The following is an 18,387-nucleotide window of genomic DNA, read 5'->3' as shown; positions in this document are numbered from 1 at the left end:
CACATCCCTGCCGGAAATGTGGTCTGGAGGTACCACACACTATTTTGGGGAAATTACCACTCCATTGTAGTTTTGAACCCAGGTCCTGTATAGTGTCTCTTAGAAGGCATGCACACACTCCAAGAGGCTGCTGATGAGAAAAGTGGAGTTTCAAATAACTTCAAAGGAAAATGGAAATAATAAATAAAGATGTACAGTTGTGAGGATAAAAAGAACAATAAAAAGGGTACTTTATAGCATCCCCTCTAATGATGCTAATGTTAATTTCACCGCTGTGGTGGAAATTGTATTTCCTCTGACTTTATCATATTAAGAAAAAACCTCTACAATAAATTGGTTGAGGATTTCTCATTAGGGTAATCTAAGTGTACCACCCTGTTGTATGTTTCTGTGGGCGCAGAGCAATGGAGCTATTCTAAGTCTCTCATTTCTGCAGCATGAAATCCCAAAAGCATGTTGCTGTCTTTTTACCACTCCAAAAATTAATACAGCGGTACCTTGGGTTACATACGCTTCAGGTTACATACGCTTCAGGTTACAGACTCTGCTTACCCAGATATAGTACCTTGGGTTAAGTACTTTGCTTCAGGATGAGAACAGAAATTGTGTTCCGGCAGCACGGCGGCAGCAGGAGGCCCCATTAGCTAAAGTGGTACTTCAGGTTAAGAACGGACCTCCAGAACGAATTAAGTACTTAACCCGAGGTACCACTGTATTCTATTCAGCTGTTAAGGTTGTATCTTTTGGCCTAAGCCTACCTTTGTTGCCTGTAAGAAATAGGTGGCAGATGGAACTGACAGCAGCAGTTTGCTCTGCGTCAGAGAGCGTAGCATCACATGAGGTGATGTCAGAACAGAGGGACTCATCATTTCCATTGCACATGGAGAGCTCATCATAGAGCCTTCTGGATCAATGTGCATTGCTCTGTCAACAAATTCTGTTTAATGTGACGAGGAGGAATTTACGCTGCTAAGGGAAACAGCTGGCTGAGTTACTTTGTTTGGATTTCTGCCTTTATTTTTGGCTTGTTGAGTAGAAGAGCAGGTATCTTGTATCACATCGGTTATGCCATTCCAATGTTTGTGTTAAGTGATTCAGAGAATTAATGGAAGCTAGACATGCATTTAGTATAAGAGACAAATGAGCTGTCAACATGGTCAGAAGGGTGTCTGTACAAGCTGTGAGATAACTCTTGATGGCTGTAAAGGAGCCCAAATTATTATTAATATTATTTTTCTTTAAATGACTTGACATTATGCAGTTCATATGAAATTGGAAATTGTGGCTTCCCCTAGGACTTTCCGATTAGAAGGTTGGCGGTTTTAATCCCCACGACAGGGTGAGCTCCCGTTGCTCGGTTCCAGCTCCTGCCAACCTAGCAGTTCGAAAGTACGTCAAAGTGCAAGTAGATAAATAGGTACCGCTCCGGCGGGAAGGTAAATGGCATTTCTGTGTGCTGCTCTGGTTCGCCAGAAGCGGCTTTGTCATGCTGGCCACATGACCCGGAAGCTGTACGCTGGCTCCCTTGGCCAGTAAAGTGAGATGAGCGCTGCAACCCCAGAGTCGGTCACAACTGGACCTAATGGTCAGGGGTCCCTTTACCTTTTTACTATATGAACTAGGCCCAGAGACACTGAGATCATATCTTGTGCATCCCACAAGGAAATTGGAAGCACCTGCTTCTGTTTGAAACTATTGTTTCCTCATGATGTTCAAACTTTGGAAACTGTGGTTATTTTAAACTATGCTTTCGGAACAAGTAAGTACAGTGGTGCCTTGGGTTACAAATGCTTCGGGTTTACAAATGCTTTGGTTTACAAACTCTGCTAACCTGGAAGTAGTACCTCAGGTTGAGAAGTTTGCTCCAGGATGAGAACGGAAATCACGTGCCAGCGGCGCGCCAGCAGCAGAAGGTCCCATTAGCGAAAGCGTGCCTCAGGTTAAGAATGGTTTTGGGTTAAGAACGGATCTTCAGAACGAATTAAGTTTGTAACCCGAGGTACCACTGTACTTGAAACCAGTTTGATCCTGGCTGTTTTAACTTCCATCTAAATAAATCACGGTCCCCTGATTTCATGTCATAAGGAACTGTGGTTGTTGTTGTTTCAGAGGAAGCAAAACCTTTACATCTTCTCTTGGGTGCAAAAAAGGAGGGATCTAGAGAACATACAACCCTAAGACTCGCCTTGGCTTGTTCACATACTGGGAAACCATGGTTTCCCATTACATCTCAATAGGTATTGCATATTGCTCAACTGTCCCAATTTAAGCGGGACATTCTAGAATTACAGAAGCCATCCCAGCTTCTGATTGGATCACAGAATATCTCATTTTTGGTCAAGTGCTCTGGTGCAAGTCAGCTGGCGCATGCAAGAGCACTGGAACAAAAAAAACTAGTTTCTTGGTCTTGTGCTTTGCCATAAGTCAGCTGGCTCCTGCGAGAGCCCAGGACCAAAGAAACGAGTGTTCTGATTTGGATCACCTTGATGCTGGAGGGTATGGGTTTGCTGTACTAAATGTAGCCTATGCAATGTTTTAGTTGAGCTAGCATTAACATTCTATTATGTCAGTACTGAGCCCATAAAGGTAAAGGTAAAGGTACCCCTGCCCGTACGGGCCAGTCTTGACAGACTCTAGGGTTGTGCGCCCATCTCACTCAAGAAAGCCGGGGGCCAGCGCTGTCCGGAGACACTTCTGGGTCACGTGGCCAGCGTGACAAAGCCGCATCTGGGAAGCCAGCGCAGCACACGGAAACGCCGTTTACCTTCCCGCCAGTAAGCGGTCCCTATTTATCTACTTGCACCCCGGGGTGCTTTCGAACTGCTAGGTTGGCAGGCGCTGGGACCGAGCAACGGGAGCACACCCCGCTGTGGGGATTCGAACCGCCGACCTTTCGATCGGCAAGCCCTAGGCGCTGAGGCTTTTAGTCAAATTTCCTGGTGATCTCCTTTACTCCAGGGAAGCTTGAGGGTCTATCTGATTCATTCTGTCATGTAGGAGGTAAAGTTTCACTATATATTAGGTGCAAATGTGTGTTAGAATGGTCATAAACTCAGTACTGTGGTGTTGCACATGCAAGTGGTGTGTTTGGAAATATTCCTTTTTGCCCAGTAAGAGATGGAACATATTATACAAGCCTGGATGTTTTTTTAAAAACGGGATTTAGTTCTTGAGCACACATGGAGGAAATGACAGGCTTTAATTTGCCATTGCACCATTAACAGTATTATTTTGCTGTGTGACATCAATGATTCCGTCAGACAGTTCAGAAATCATCATTTGCCTTCTTACCGCAGCAAAAATCACCATTAGCTTTAATTGGAAAAAGAAGGATGTCCTGTTAATCTCAAATTGCTTACTTCAGAAATGCAGTAAGATTAACAAACTTGATCAGTGTCAGAGAAAGTAGATAAATAGATAATAGGCTTGGTGATAAATGGAGCATTTTCATAAGGTACAGAATTCTGTACGGAATTCAGAATATTTAATAACCTTACAAAAATAATTGTTTTGATTGTGTGTTTTAAAAGATTAACCGTTTGGACTAAACCTGGCTTTATATTCATTTGTGGAAATATAATTAACTTAATGAATATGATGAATTCAGTATAATGAAATATAATGAATTTTGCCAAAAGGGAGGTTGCTAAAAGGGGCTCTTTTCTTTTTACAAATATATACTAGTAAAATAAATAAATTTAAAAGGTAGGCTATATAAACAGTGGCCACATTAATTATCACATGGGGAAGATCCCAGTTTTGTCTGATGTGTTACAACTAGTCCATAAGTTTTTTATTCTATATCATAACCATCCTCCAGCAGTTCAGTGGTGGAACTATTCTCAGAATTTGATCCTGAGAAAGAGACAGATCCTTGTACAAAAGCTGTCGTTGAAGAAACCTCCGTTTTATAATTGGGCTGCCAGGGGTTGAGAGGGACAACAACACTGCAGAATGTTATTAAGCAGAATAATACCTTGTGTTGAATATATTCTTATTCCTAGGAGAGTTCAAAATGATAAGCTGGTTATAAAATTTACCTCTGTTCCTGCATAATTCTCTGCAAAAGAATCATAAAGCCAAGGGTAAATGCGAAGATACTTAGAATCCGTTTAGCAGTGGCATCAAGGCTCCTTTTGCAAAGTAAATGTTCTGGGTCACCACGGCCTCCATCTGAACAAAAGGTTGCCTGTACTTGCATATGAAATGAAAGCGGGAGCCAAGAAAATGCAGTACTTAGCGTGGCAGTTGCCATATTGGTGAGCAAATACATGACTGAACCAGGATCTTCAGCTTTCACAGCTTGAGCTCTTCACAATATGGTTACAATATTCTAGTTCGTGAACTCAGCTGCTGAATGATTGCATCGCTAAGAGCAGATTTGGTTGATTTTTATTTAGTGCATTCACATTTCACCTTTTCCTCCAAGGTGTGCCCGGTGGGCTACATGATTCTCCCACTCACTTAATCCCAACAACAATCCTATAAAATAGGCTGAGAGGCTCAAGGTCCTCATCCAACACTCTTAATCACTTCACCACCACTAGCTCTAGCACCAAAGGCGGCTTCTGAACAGTCACTGCAAGCTTGAAAGCAGAAACTGATCTGAATGCTTCAGCCACGTAACTGATATCATTATCACGAACACCGTTAAGATCATAGCGCAGCAAATAAAACATAGCACAAATACTCATTGATGATCCTATTGTATACTGAAATTATTCATTCCAAATTTGGAAAGGGAAGGAATTAAATTTTATATATATATATATAATATGCTTTTAAATGTGTTTTCAAAAGCATGAGATGTGCAAATAACAAATATATCTGGACCTTTCTTTCCTTGACTGAAGGTTTCCCAGCCTTTGCAATCTTCAGTAAGTGTATTTTCAACAATGTCAAAATCATGAAGGCTACAAACATAGGGTTAAACCTAGTGTTTTTCATACTCGAGAGTAGACCCATGTGTTGTATCCAACGTTAGTCATACAGTAGACCCATTGAAATTAGTTGACATGACTAATGCAAGTGTAGTAATCTCATTGGGTCTTCTCAGAGTAGAACTTAATTCAATGTAGCCCATTGAAATAATGGACTTAAATTAATTTCAGCGGGTCTACTCTGATTCAGCTGGATATCACTCATAAAATATGAGGGGTTTTTCCCATGGATCTGACAAGAGTATGCTATCTGTAATGTATTCTCTTAAGAGAAAATTTGCCTACTGCTATTTTAGAGGATTTGAAACAGTGGTTTATGGGAGACTCCACTCTCTCTCCTCCCCCTCCTTTTTTTTTTTCTACAAGGATTGCTCTCCAGGTACACACTGCTTGTACATTCAAAGCCTAGTGCATGGTGTTTATGGAAGGAAATGTCAGGTTCTTTAGTCATAATAAAAGAAAGAGAATTCTTAAGACAGCCAGCGCCATGGAGGTTGCTGTTTTCCTCTTTTATGTCTTCAGAATGACTGGGAATGGTTGTATTGACAAGAGACTGTCCTAGCAGGAGGCAAACTTGTGAACTGGTTGGAAGAAAGAGATTAAAAAGTAAAGGATTAGTATCTCCTCGAAGACAAGTGCGTACATACCTTAAGTTCATCACTTTAAAAAGGAGAATGTTGAGACTAAGGTTTATTTCTGTGTACCATGTCCACCATGTATAGACAGAGGTCTGGTTTGCACAACATAGCAAGTCAATCTTCCGAGACCACAGAAATGTTTGGGCTGCCAGGGAGGAGCTTGTGGCCACTTTGTCCTCCCCCCTTGTTGTTTTGACTGCCACACTGTTCTGAGTGTGTCATCTGAACTGGGACTCGTGTCTAAACTCTCTCCTCACTAACCACAAGCTGCAGACAAGGTGTATCCCTTGTTCATGATTAGCAGAGAAAGAGCTCAACCATGAGCCTGGGTTCAGACAGCACACTAAACCAAACTTAGCTCAGTGAAGCACCAAAGTAAAAAAAGGCCAAGGAGGAGCAGAGCAGCTACAATCTCTTCTCCAGAAACCTGTACATGCAGTTTGGTTTACTGTATCACGTGATCCAGGTCAGATTGTTTCATAGAGGAGAGGAGAGCTCTGGGATGCCTTCATGAGACTATGTTGATTTTTTTGAAAATTAAAAAGGCACCCCAGTACATAAAATAGGATGTGAATAAATTGGGGGGGGGGGAGTAAAGTGCCATGCACTATTTGCTTCTGTTCAAGTAAATACCCTCCAGGATGTAGGGCTTGGAAGGTGTGATTTTTAAAGTACTTCAGGATATTTTGCCTTTGTAGTTGTGCAAGATACAATTATTCAAGCCAGGACAGAAATAAATACTCTCTCTCGCTGCCCCCCTCCCCCACAATCCTTTATGTTGTAAGCTTCCATAAGACAGCCGTTCATTACGAAATCCCTCGCTCTGTGCTAGCCTTAACAATGTTTCCAGAGACACTATAGGCATTCCTGTGAACTGAATTGGAAACACTGACCAAAGAAGCTCTCCCTTCCCCCTTTCTCTGCTGTCTGTTTGTTGTGCAATCAGTGTGTAAGATCTCCGAGATGAGATTGCCATGTGTGCACTGTGGAAAGGTCAAATTACATTAGGAGGAGCAGGAGAAGTAGAGACATCTTGTCCCTTGCCAGCCATTTACTGTAATAGCTGTTCTATTAATTGAAAAAAAACCTCTCCTGCTGTCCAGCAAACAAAACTCCAAATCCTCTGTCCATTCAGTACTTGAGAGCATTTGGAGCATTCAGATCGAGGGATTATCGTTGTAGCAAAGGGCTTCAGAGAAGCATATCTGAAATGTGCCAATTTAGTTGCCCTGAAGTCCTGTCTTCCATGTGCTGCTGTACATGCAAGAAGGCATAAAATCATTGTCAGTGCTGCTTGCTAAATGTCTTTACATAAGAAGTATTCATAGACGTTTTCAGTTTCTGCTGCTTCCATATTTGTAAGCCTATGTGGACTCTACCTGCAGGTGTCTCCATTTCCATCCCCCCCCATTCTTACTTCATAAATGTACTGTACAGTGTAAATGTACTCATAAATGTACTGAGTACTGTGTTCATTTTCTATTGACAACATGTAGGGCTGGTTAATGCATGTACAGTGGTACCTCGGGTTAAGTACTTAATTCGTTCCAGAGGTCCGTTCTTAACCTGAAACTGTTCTTAACCTGAAGCACCACTTTAGCTAATGGGGCCTCCTGCTGCTGCAGCGCCACCAGAGCACAATTTCTGTTCTCATCCTGAAGCAAAATTCTTAACCTGAAGCACTATTTCTGGGTTAGCGGAGTCTGTAACCTGAAGCGTATGTAACCTGAGGTACCACAATATTTCTATCAGCTAATGGGTACAGGGTCAAGCGGTTACTTGCATGTGTAAATGAGCCCTCACAGTTGCAACACCACAATTGAAACTTTTACACAAGTTTTTACAAATCCATTCAGTCTACACATTCAGCTAATCATTGATCGAATGGTGTACCAAGCTATAGTGCCAAACTGTGGCAAAGTTTACTGCTTTCTGGCAAAGCCCCTGATCATATAGGCATTTGTCAACATGGCATGAGCGGTATGCAAGTTATTATCCTGTTCCCTTTTTTTGGTCACCTTCTTTCCCTAACAACAGTATCATATGTGTATCTGTGACATTGGCCTGTTTCACACACCTCATTGAACCATAGTTTAAAACAAACTATGGTTTAATGTGAATTCTGCTCAAAAGTCTCTGCAATGCTATTACACTGATCTTGCTGCTGCCATGCTGTTGATGAAGCAAACCAGAACATGCTTGCTGCAGTGTTCAAACCCAGACCTGTGGTTTGTTTTCCCCAAACAAACCATGAGTGGTAAATGAAAATAAATATTTTTTATTGCTCAAGGTTTAGAAAAAACCTTGGGTCACACAAAACAGCAAACCCAGACCCTGGCTTATTTTGTTCACAGTGTGGCTGGCGTGTTGCAGGAAAATCGAGGGAACTTTTGTGTAATGTGCACCAGCACACTGCTTGTTCACATTAAACGATAGTTTGTGAAACAAATCATGACTCATGTTCATACAACACTCGCAGGGGCGGGAGGCATATTCACATTTCATCCATGGCTTAAAACCAGCTAAGATGTAGCATAATGTGTGGACCAGTTCATAGCGATGAGTTGCTCTGCTTGATGAGTCAGCTCTGCCAGGGGATTTACAGAGCCAGCTGAGCAGGGCTGACTGACATTTACAGCAGCCTTGATGGTATCCTTACACTTCAATGCTTAACCAGATTTGCAGCAGTAATGTAGTAGAGGAGGCAAGGTGAAAAGTCCTGACTGTGCAGGAAAGCAGGCCAGGTCCAACATTTGCCAAGCCCTTTCAGGCTGGCCTCGTGGTAAAAGCTGATGCTTCTGGAATCAAAAGATTCGTGGTTCTGGATCTGACACCCATTCTGTTGATGTGTGGCTGTATCTGCCTACGCTTGGTCACTTAGCTGTGGCTGGCTCTCCTGTCTCTTTAGCATTGGGCCCTCCATCTTTCTCAAGCAGCAGAAATAGGCATGCATCATGGCATGACCCAAACAAAAGAAAAAGAAAGTTCTTTTATCTACTGCTGCAGTCGAAATACTTCTTCCTCCCTTTATAAGTGTCAAACCAGGGGGGTCTTCTGGGATTGCATATAGAAATGATATAATTTTCTGCCTCTTGTACTTTGAATCAGGCTTTTTATATGTTAATATTAGCCTTCGTGGAATTCAAGTGGGGTGCCTTGAGTATTTGACAACAATACTAATGTTAATACTATGTTAACAATGGCTAAGGCAAAATAATGTTACTTGCATTGTTGTCAGCCTTATCCTTGTGTTTTTGTTGTTCTGGAGAGTTGCACCCTTGATCTGTCATTGCCTTAATGACCCATTTTGCTTTTTCACAAGGTCTAGTATATGTACGCCTGCCAACTTAGCAGTTCGAAAGCAACCTCGGGTGCAAGTAGATAAATAGGGACCGCTTACTGGCGGGAAGGTAAACGGCGTTTCCGTGTGCTGCGCTGGCTCGCCAGATGCAGCTTTGTCACGCTGGCCAGGTGACCCAGAAGTGTCTCCGGACAGCGCTGGCCCTCGGCCTCTTAAGCGCACAACCCTAGAGTCTGTCAAGACCGGCCCGTACGGGCAGGGGTACCTTTACCTTTACCTTTAGTATATGTACAGAAGCAAAGCGGGCCGGTGATTACTTTTTAGCCCCTGTGACATAGCTGAACTCATAGACAGACCTTATGTACAGCAGAAACCCAGCACATGGAGCAGAGTGAACACTGCTTGGACACTACAGCACCATTTATGAATATCAAGTATGTTAGGGGACAGCAAGATCCACAGTTGGGAATGTCCATCTGTTCTCTCTGCTGAAATTCTTTCAATTCCGTTACTGGTAAATAAAGGATCACATGTGAGCAACAAGAATCAGCACTTCATTATCAAGCAGACAAACCCTCTACAAGAAACTGATTGTACTACTTTTGCAAAGTTTACATATATTAATTTATTTTTATTTATTATATGTTGCTCTTCATGGGGAAGAAAATTATTGATTGTTAAGATATCCTAAAGGACCAATTTTGCCCAGAAGCAGGCAATAAGCATGTTAGCTGGGAGTTGCATTGAGTTCTGTTTTAAAACAAGATTAAGTTACCCTCTTCTCATCACCACCAGTGAAATGGAATTGGTTTGTCTCAAGTCAGGAACAGTCTTTGCTAATGTCCTGCAATACTAATATCACTCATGATAGTGTTCATGAATCCATGTAAGTTCCCACATCCATTGCAGTCAAGATGCTTCCATCTCTAGTCACTCAGAAAAGGTGTTCACCAGTGACTCTAAGGTAAAGGTAAAGGGAGCCCTGACCATTAGGTCCAGTCGTGACCGACTCTGGGGTTGCGGTGCTCATCACCAGTGACTCTAGGATGGTGCAAATTGTGTCCACAAATATCCCAGCATAGTGCCAACCAAACAACCCCACAATAACACAGCAATCAATGATACAGTCACAAACACAAAAACATCAGCTTCACCCACAGTTTAGCATTCTTACATTCAGTTTATTTCATTGGGATATATTAAAAAATACTGACATGTCTAACTGTTCGTCTGAAAGCAATTGAACATAGATAGTTGCCTCACCTTTTCTGGATTATGCCTAAAGTTGGTACCATTTGTTTTAATAAATCTCTGTTGTTGTGTATGAATTCTACTGTCTGCTGCCAACTACGTGCTTTTTCAAGACCTCCTTATTGTGCATCATTTCACAATCCTAATTTACACACACTCTTGACTGAAGGATCTCAAAGAAGTTTATTATTTGAAGAGCAGGGAATCCATCAAAAACATGTAAAACCAAAGTTAAGCATTTTTTTCAACTATACTAGTGTGTGTTTTAAGTAAATCTGTAGAACATGCTGGCTCACAAACCAGCAGTAGAATGAGACTGTGTAAAATTAATTAACTGTCCACTTCTTAGCAGGTCAGAAATAGGCCATCCTTCAAACCATAAGCAAGCAGGAATGACGGATTGTTCTGGAGAAATCATTTTACTGCTGAATAAACCTTGCTCCTAATAATTAATAATCTCAATTCCAGTGGCTGGAATATCTAAACAGAGCCCTGTCTGATAACACATGAGAAGGATGAAAAGTATATTTTTGTTAACAAAGGGTTCAGTTGTGTTTGAGAGCTCTTCCGTTTTAAAATGTCACGAAGTGAATACTGCAGAATATATTATTTCCTTAATATGTTTTTATACTCTCTATAGATACTCTGTAAAGGATAGCAACAGACTGATAAAATGAATCCATTGATAGTCTTGTTCTGCTCCATGTATTAAGGAATTGCATAGAGTGCAGCACAACAATTGTCCTTTGGATTGTTTATACTGGATTCAGTATTATTATTATTATTAAATTTCTATACCAATCTTCATCCGAGCATCACAAGGTGGTTTATAATATACAAACACAAAATAACATAGTAACAAACAAAATCCATCACAGAGAGAGAGAGAGAGAGAGAGAGAGAGAGAGAGAGAGAGAGAGTGTTTTGAAGACCATGGATTGTTTAATTAACCAATGGCCTTGGGAGAAGAGGAATGTTTTTGCCTGGTGCTTAAATATACGTAACAAAGGCACCAGCCAAGCCTCCCTGGGGAGAGGATTCCACAAGCAAGGAGCCACCACAAAAAGGCCCACACTTGTGTTGCCACCCTCCAGACCTTTCATGGAGGAGGCACGTGAAGAAGGGCCTCAGAGGGTGATTGCATGATCTGGGTTGGTTAATATGGGGAGAGGTGGTCCTTAAAATATTGCAAACCTGAAGCATTTAAGGCTTTATAGATCAAAACCAGAACTTAGAATTGGACCTGGAAACTAACTCGCAGCCTGTGTAGTTTAGCCAGAACTGGCATAATATGCTCAAACTGTCTTGTCCTAGTGAGCAACTTGGCTGCTGAATTCTGCACCAGCTGAAGTTTCCAAACTGTCTTCAGAGGCAGCTCCATGTATGCCGTGTTGCAGTAATCTAACCTAGATGTAGGGAAAGGGTTTCTGCACTATTCAGTGTTTTGAAGGATCTCTGTTAGAGATTGTGTCTTTCAGATACCTCACTGGTTATGTAGTCCCATACAAATAATATTCCTAGACATCTGTTCAGGTAATTTTGGACACAGGACTCAAGGGAGTCCCATTGTCCTGCTTCACTTCCATATAAAACATACAGTGAATGTTTCTCCCCCTTGACAACCTTGATAATTTGTTAGATATACTGCTGCTGTTGCTGTTATCATCTTTATCATCATCTGCTACCACTACCATGGACATATGTTTCTTAATGGGAAGCTTGTCTAGACATGTATAGGATTGTGCTGTGAATTACAGCTATACAGGACTGTGGGAGATCCTTTGGAGACACAGAAATTCATATATGTTTCGAGACTGTCAGGTTTTTTTACTTCCACATGATGAGAAATCTAAAACCTACATAACATCAAGTAGAATCTGATCTAGTCAAGTCTCCCATGCTCTCTCCTGCATTCCATTTTAGGTTTGATCTGAGATCCAGTCCATGTTTGAAAGGATGCATTCATCGTGAAGAGTAGTTTTCTTCAACAAATCAAAACAGAGGCACTTTAAATAAGTGTGTGAGTTCTATCCTTTCTCTGTAGCCATGGTAGGAGCAAAAGAAGCACTTCAGAAGGCATTTGATCACAGGGAGGTCCCAGCAGAGAGTCACAGAGTAGAGTAAAGAATGCCAAGTAAGAAACATCACAGCCAGATTATGTGTGTTTCTCACAGATCCTTCTGATACTTTGAAGGGAGCAATGGTAGATAGAGTGGGTGTAATTATATTGTTAAAGAAGAGCACCCAGTATTTCAAAAGATCCCAGATCTCTTTGAATGGACTGGATTCTCCCTTTCTGCCCATCCACTCTTGCACAGACGTGCTTCAGACATCAAGAGCTCCAGTGTCTCTTACTTTGGAAACTTTTATCTGGCCAGCCTAATGCTACATCACCAGTCACACTGCCAGGTTGTTGTTGTTGTGGTTGTTGTTTTGGCTTCTTAACAAGAGGCAAATGCATCTGGAAAGAGATCACTTTGCAAATTCTCTGCTGCACTTCTCCCAATCTTTTTTAGTAAGGGGGAAAATAGAGTAAAGAGAGGTGCCATGGGTGAATTGTTCCCTCCACCAAACCTTGAGTGGAATCAGTGGGTGTGCCAGGGCAGGACTCCCTAACTTACTGCTCCTGGTTTGGGCTTTGACTCCAAGCACATTGTCTCATCTACAAGCAGCTTGAGTTCTTCATCCTGTGAGAGGCTGTGTACCCCACTCAGCTACGTTTGGCCAGCCATGGATCCATCCAAGGCTGAGGAGGGGGGTGTACACTAGCCAGGAGGGAAAAGGAGCACAATATGTCTCTGGGAGGGAACAAGAGGCTGTTGTGATGTTCCACAGCTGGAGGCACAGGAGAGTCCCAGGGAGCCATCAGCAACACTGGAAATGCTGGGGCTGGTTTTGATCTGAATTCTGAATGTGTCCCTTAGTTCAGAGCAGAGCTTGAAGTCTTCAAAGCACACCACTTGCAACATCCATGCAAAAAATTGGGAGGGCAAAGAGAATGAGAAATACCTGAAGTGAAGCATCAGCTGGCACAAAGTCTCAAGCTTCAGCAATTGTCATTTCCTCAGAATGTCACACATGGCCCAGAGGCATTCTGGGGAAATGAAGACGGCACGCAAATGTAGCCTGTGCTGCCCCACCCTGTGAAAATATTTCTAAGAAGAAAAAGAGTCACCCCCCTTATGAGCCTGATAGGTTCACAAATAATTTCTGCTATGCTATTTGTATTTATTCAAAGGTTTTATTGGCAAATTCATATAAGGAAATTCATATGATCATGGGAGGACATCTAACCATACACTTTTCCATTTTCCCCCAATTCAGTTTATTAATCCCAGGATGCTCTGAGAGTACTTTATCAGAGGATGCATCCCAAATTCTTAACAGTTCTCTTCAGAAATTCATTACTGATTTTTAGAAAATTGGACAATCAATTGGACTCATGTTTCAAGCTTACATTGTATCAAAACCTTCCAGGGCAAAATTCTTTAGGTCTTTGGTAAACAAATAAATCTTTAGATAATTTATTTAGATAATCTCTCCCTCTTAATAATGTGCTTAATGTTGTATTAATTCATCAAACACAAGCCTACCCCAAACAATTTTCATCAGAAAAAGAGTTATTGAATGCATGTTTTCTTGTTTTCTCCCTATTTATTGTTGACTGTGTACTGTTTGCAATGTACGTGATGTTGCAAATGTCCATAAATGTCCTTGATAAAGTTATTAGACATGCTTCATGGAACATAAAGATGCTATCTAAGCAGGCTAGGCTTTCTTTTATTTTTAGCAAATCTCTTGCAGGGAGGTGTAATACAAAAAGATGCACACGGCTTAAACATCAGTTTTGACAACAAGATGCTACTTGTGAAATTTTAGTTTTGACAGCACATGGTCTTGTCAGCTGTATGTATCTGTCAGTACTTGCTCAGCATTGGAAATCAGAATTCATACTGTATCTGAACGTTTTCTTTACCATTTTGGAGCATTCTCTCAGTTTCCTTCTGATTTGATGAAGGTCTATAGAACCCTTCTGTGGAGCAGACTGTCAAAAGCTGGGTGCAGTCGTATCTTTCCTGGGCAAGCTTATGTCTGCTTATGGGCTGAGACACAGCATCTGGTTAACCACAGTTAGAAACAGGATGCTGGATTAGATATGCCTTTTGCTGGATCTTATGTTTGTAAACTGCTAACAAACAATGAGGTTATCTACCGATGGAATGTATGTGTCAAGCAAGTCCAGCTGTGGTGGCCTCTTTGAACATATAGGTTGTAACTGTTGCTTTCCTCTTAGACAATAGACAAAACTGAGAGTAAACTACGAGGTTTTAAATACCTCATAGTTATCTTTGTAATTGGCTTTAAGAGTAATAACAGCAAGCTGCTCTGAAATTCAGTGTCTCCTGAAGAAAGGATGCCATGAACTCAGCAACTGTTTCTAAACCTCCTTGTTTCATTTCCCATTCATGTTTCCCATTCTTTGTAGAAATATCCCATTGAGATTTTATCTGGGGGTGATGGATCCTCTTTTTATTTGTAGCTCACACTGCAGATTTTAAATTAGCCAGTGGAATTCAGCCAAAAATATAGAATGCACTCTTCCATATGTGACCCAGCCTCCTGTGTACACATGTATAAAACAAACTCTGGCATGCTTGAAGCTGCTTTGATAAGACAGGAAGCAGGAGGAGGAAGTGGTAACTGTTAACACAGAATGTGGCACCAGAGCCATATGCACCACCCCAGTCATTTATTTCAGCCGACCATCAAATATATGCTTGATGAAGAACCTATTTTTTGCATCTAGATGGGATGAGGTCAGCTGGTGCAATCTGTCAAGTTACCCCATTAAAACAACTTGAAACTTGGAAGCGATTTCTGCTTTACAGCATGAAACAAATATAAATATATTTTCACTTCTATATACTACAACATTGCTGATGCACATGACAGCTCATTGTGGCAGAGAGATTTGGAGATATGGAGAGAAAAGGGTATGTGCAAGAAAAAGTTGCGTTGTTTAAATGGCACCAGGATGCAAGATGGTCTGTAAATTGATGGGAGAGACATAGTGCAGCTGCAATGCATTTCAGTTAAGAGGGGGATTCTTTTAAGAATTTCACTGTGGGATATACTAGTTCTTATCCAGAAACAACCACAAGGAGCAGCTGTTAAGGGCTTAAATTCAACCACTTGGTGTGGGGTTTTTTCCCCTCATATGGATGTCGCACTATGATGCCATGTGACTGAAGACTGTCTGAGTATGTGTGTTTTCATGAAGGCAAAGGAGCCTATTTGGCCTGGCCTCACCTCAGAGTGGCAGGGCCAATAGCAGCTTGTAGCATAATAGCAAGAAGAGTGTTCCCAGTAAGTTAAACGGGAGAACTCTCCTCTAAAAGCCCTTGGGCTCTGTTTTTGCAGCTTTCAAGATAAAATATTTAATAAGTATCTGTGGGCGGCAAAGCAAGCTTTCATCTCGAAACCCAATAAATAATATTGCATCCATTTGCAGCCATTGAAGAAATCAGATCATGAAAGGATAACTGCATTCAGATACTTTCCTACTGTGCCGATTTTTTCCTCCTCTTTCTCTCAAAATGTATTTTCTGTCATAATAAAGTTGTACTGTGTATACATTTTGATTGCATTAACTGAGAGGTAAGCTGGTAAAATGGATCTAATGGCTTTATTAAACTAAATTGTGCAGAGCAGAGAAATTGCAATGTTCTTAATAGAAGCTGCAGAAATTGCTTTTGATAAAAAAAATAGAATCTTAAGACATTTCATTAGATTTTAAATACTCGTTTTAATTAAGTTGTCTAATAATTATTTTTTATTGGAATGCAAGGGTTAGTTATTGGTTCTCTTTACTGGAGATGGGATAAAGTATGTAGGGGGTTTTTTATTTGGAGTTCTATTTTTCACTATAAGCTAATTCTGCGTTTGATGTCATTCATTTAATGTTGTATTTGATTATTTGAACACATAGTTGTTTTATGAGTGAGGAAAGGACAGAAGCTTATTCTTGATTTAGGCATAAATCCTATCTATGCTTACCTGGAAGTAACCCTTGTTGAAAACAGTGTCTCTGGCTTCTGAATATAAGAAGGTTATATTGGTTATACAACAAATTTCCCTGTTTCCTATTGTCCTCTGAAATGTGTGGCTTTGGCAAAGTGAATAGCCTGTGTTTCAGGCCCACTTCATCTCATGATGTTTACTATGTTCAGATTGGCTCTGCATATTTAAAGTTTGAAGGTCAGCACCACTGCCTTCTCCTGCTTGCCTTGACTGCCTGATCTCTGTATACATCTGCCATTGCTTTTTATATAGTAAACTATGGGGATGCATTTTCATTCATTGATGTTTTCTTCCTTATTGGGCTTACCTGAGAACAGTCCTGAGCCCCTTCTAAATCTAAAGGGCCCTGCTGGCTTCTGTTGAAAGACCTATCTAGTATGGGATTCTTCTTCTTGTGGCCAACCAGATACCTCTGGGGAAGTCCACAAGCAAGGTATCCTTCGCTGGTCGCTAGAAGGTGGTGTTCAGTAGTATCCACTAGAGGCAGTTGATAGCTTTTCCCTCCAGGAATTTCTCTAATCCCCTTCCAAAGCCATCCAAGTTGGTGACCACTATGATATCTGTTGGAAGAGAATTTCATAGTTTAACTATGTGCTCTAGGAAGAAGTCCTCTTTTTTCTGTCCTGAATTTCCCACAATTCAGTTTCATCAGAGGACCCAGTACTATGAAACATGGAGAAAAGCTACCGGTCTACTTTCTCCACACCGTGCAAAATTTTACGCACCTCTGTCATCCTCCTTGACTCACCTTTATCTAAATGAAAAAGTCTCAAGTGTTCTACCCTTTTATCACACAGTGGTTACACCTACCCTCTCATACAGCAAAAACTGCTTTATTTCAACCAACATTTTAAGGACTCTTGTTTTTAAATTTACATATGACTACTGCTGTTTTTCTTTTTGGATTGCTGTTTCTGAAGATGCAGTAACTTTCCCCCCTCAAATATTCATGACTTCCTCCTTCCCCTCATTTAGCTGTGTTTATTACATATTCTTTCAAAGGTGTGATATAACTCTTGGAAATCTGTGGCAGACAAATAACATGAAAATGGCCATCAATGAGCTCAGAGCAATAGAATTAGAATAAAGTTGACATGCATGCGTTTTGTGTTTTGAAATCCTCAAGCCACTTACTAGATGTAGAAGAATAGGAGGAAAAACAAGGAATAATTTGCTTTAACAGTAGTAACATTGGTTTCATATATCAACCAATGTGAATAAGGGCTCCAAGAACATCCCCATTGCCGTAGTTGCCGCATTGATTTCTTGTAGCTGTCAGGCAAGGGCTTTCCTAATGATTAGAGGAGGGGAAAGAAGGCTAATTTGCAGTTTTCCTTTAGATAGTGAGTCAGGGTAGCATTTACAATGCTGTGGGGGGAAAGACAATGAAATATGAGTAATGTTTGTATTGTATGGCATGGTAAATTTTAGTGCAACCTCGTTAAAAGCACTTGTACTACACCATAGTTTTCTTTCCCTGTAAATAAGTGGCTTTTTTTCTTCTAAGTCCTAATTTTGAGACATTTATCACTCAGTAGCGTATGATCTCCGTAAATAAAGAAGTGTGAACCAGTGAAGTGTCCAAGTTTGCTAATGATGCAAAACGGTTCAGGATTGTTAGAAGGGATTACAAAGAGCTCCAGAAGGACCTCTCCAAACTGAGTGAAAAGGCAGTAAAATGGCAAATGCAATTCAGTGTAAACAAGAGTAAAGTGATGCATGTAGGGGGGTATTAATTTCACATATAACCTCAGGGGGTCTGAACTGTCAGTGAGTGACTGACCAGGAGAGAGACCTTAGGGTTGATGATAGCTCAATGAAGATTTAAGCCCAGTGTGCATCAGCTGAGAGAAAATCATTTGGTGCTGGGGATCATTAGGAAAGGAATTGAAAATAAAACTGTTGATATCATGATAATGCTATACAAATCTATAGTGCAGTCGCTTTTTGAATACTATGTACAGTTCTGGTTATCTAACTCAAGAAGGACAATGTAGAGTTGGAAAAGGTTCAGAAATGGGCAACCCAAAATGATGAAGGAAGTGGAGCAACTCCGCTATAAGGAAAGGTTTTGCAATATTGGGACATTTTAGTTTGAGAAAGAGGTGGCATGATATAAAATCATGCGTACCAAGAAGAATTATGTATAGAATTATGCATAACATGAAGAAAGTAG

At 40.9% G+C, this 18,387-nt stretch overlaps 1 protein-coding gene across 2 annotated transcripts in view; it reads left to right on the top strand.

Annotated features, from left to right (window-relative positions):
• The window catches only part of PPP3CA (protein phosphatase 3 catalytic subunit alpha), a 188,585-nt gene that overhangs the window by 98,337 nt on the left and 71,861 nt on the right, over positions 1 to 18,387 (top strand). The gene's annotated exons all lie outside the window — the stretch shown is intronic.

Source organism: Podarcis muralis, chromosome 9 (genome assembly GCF_964188315.1).
Source record: "Podarcis muralis chromosome 9, rPodMur119.hap1.1, whole genome shotgun sequence".
NCBI lineage: Eukaryota > Metazoa > Chordata > Lepidosauria > Squamata > Lacertidae > Podarcis > Podarcis muralis.
This window is presented reverse-complemented; position numbering and strand designations above follow the sequence as displayed.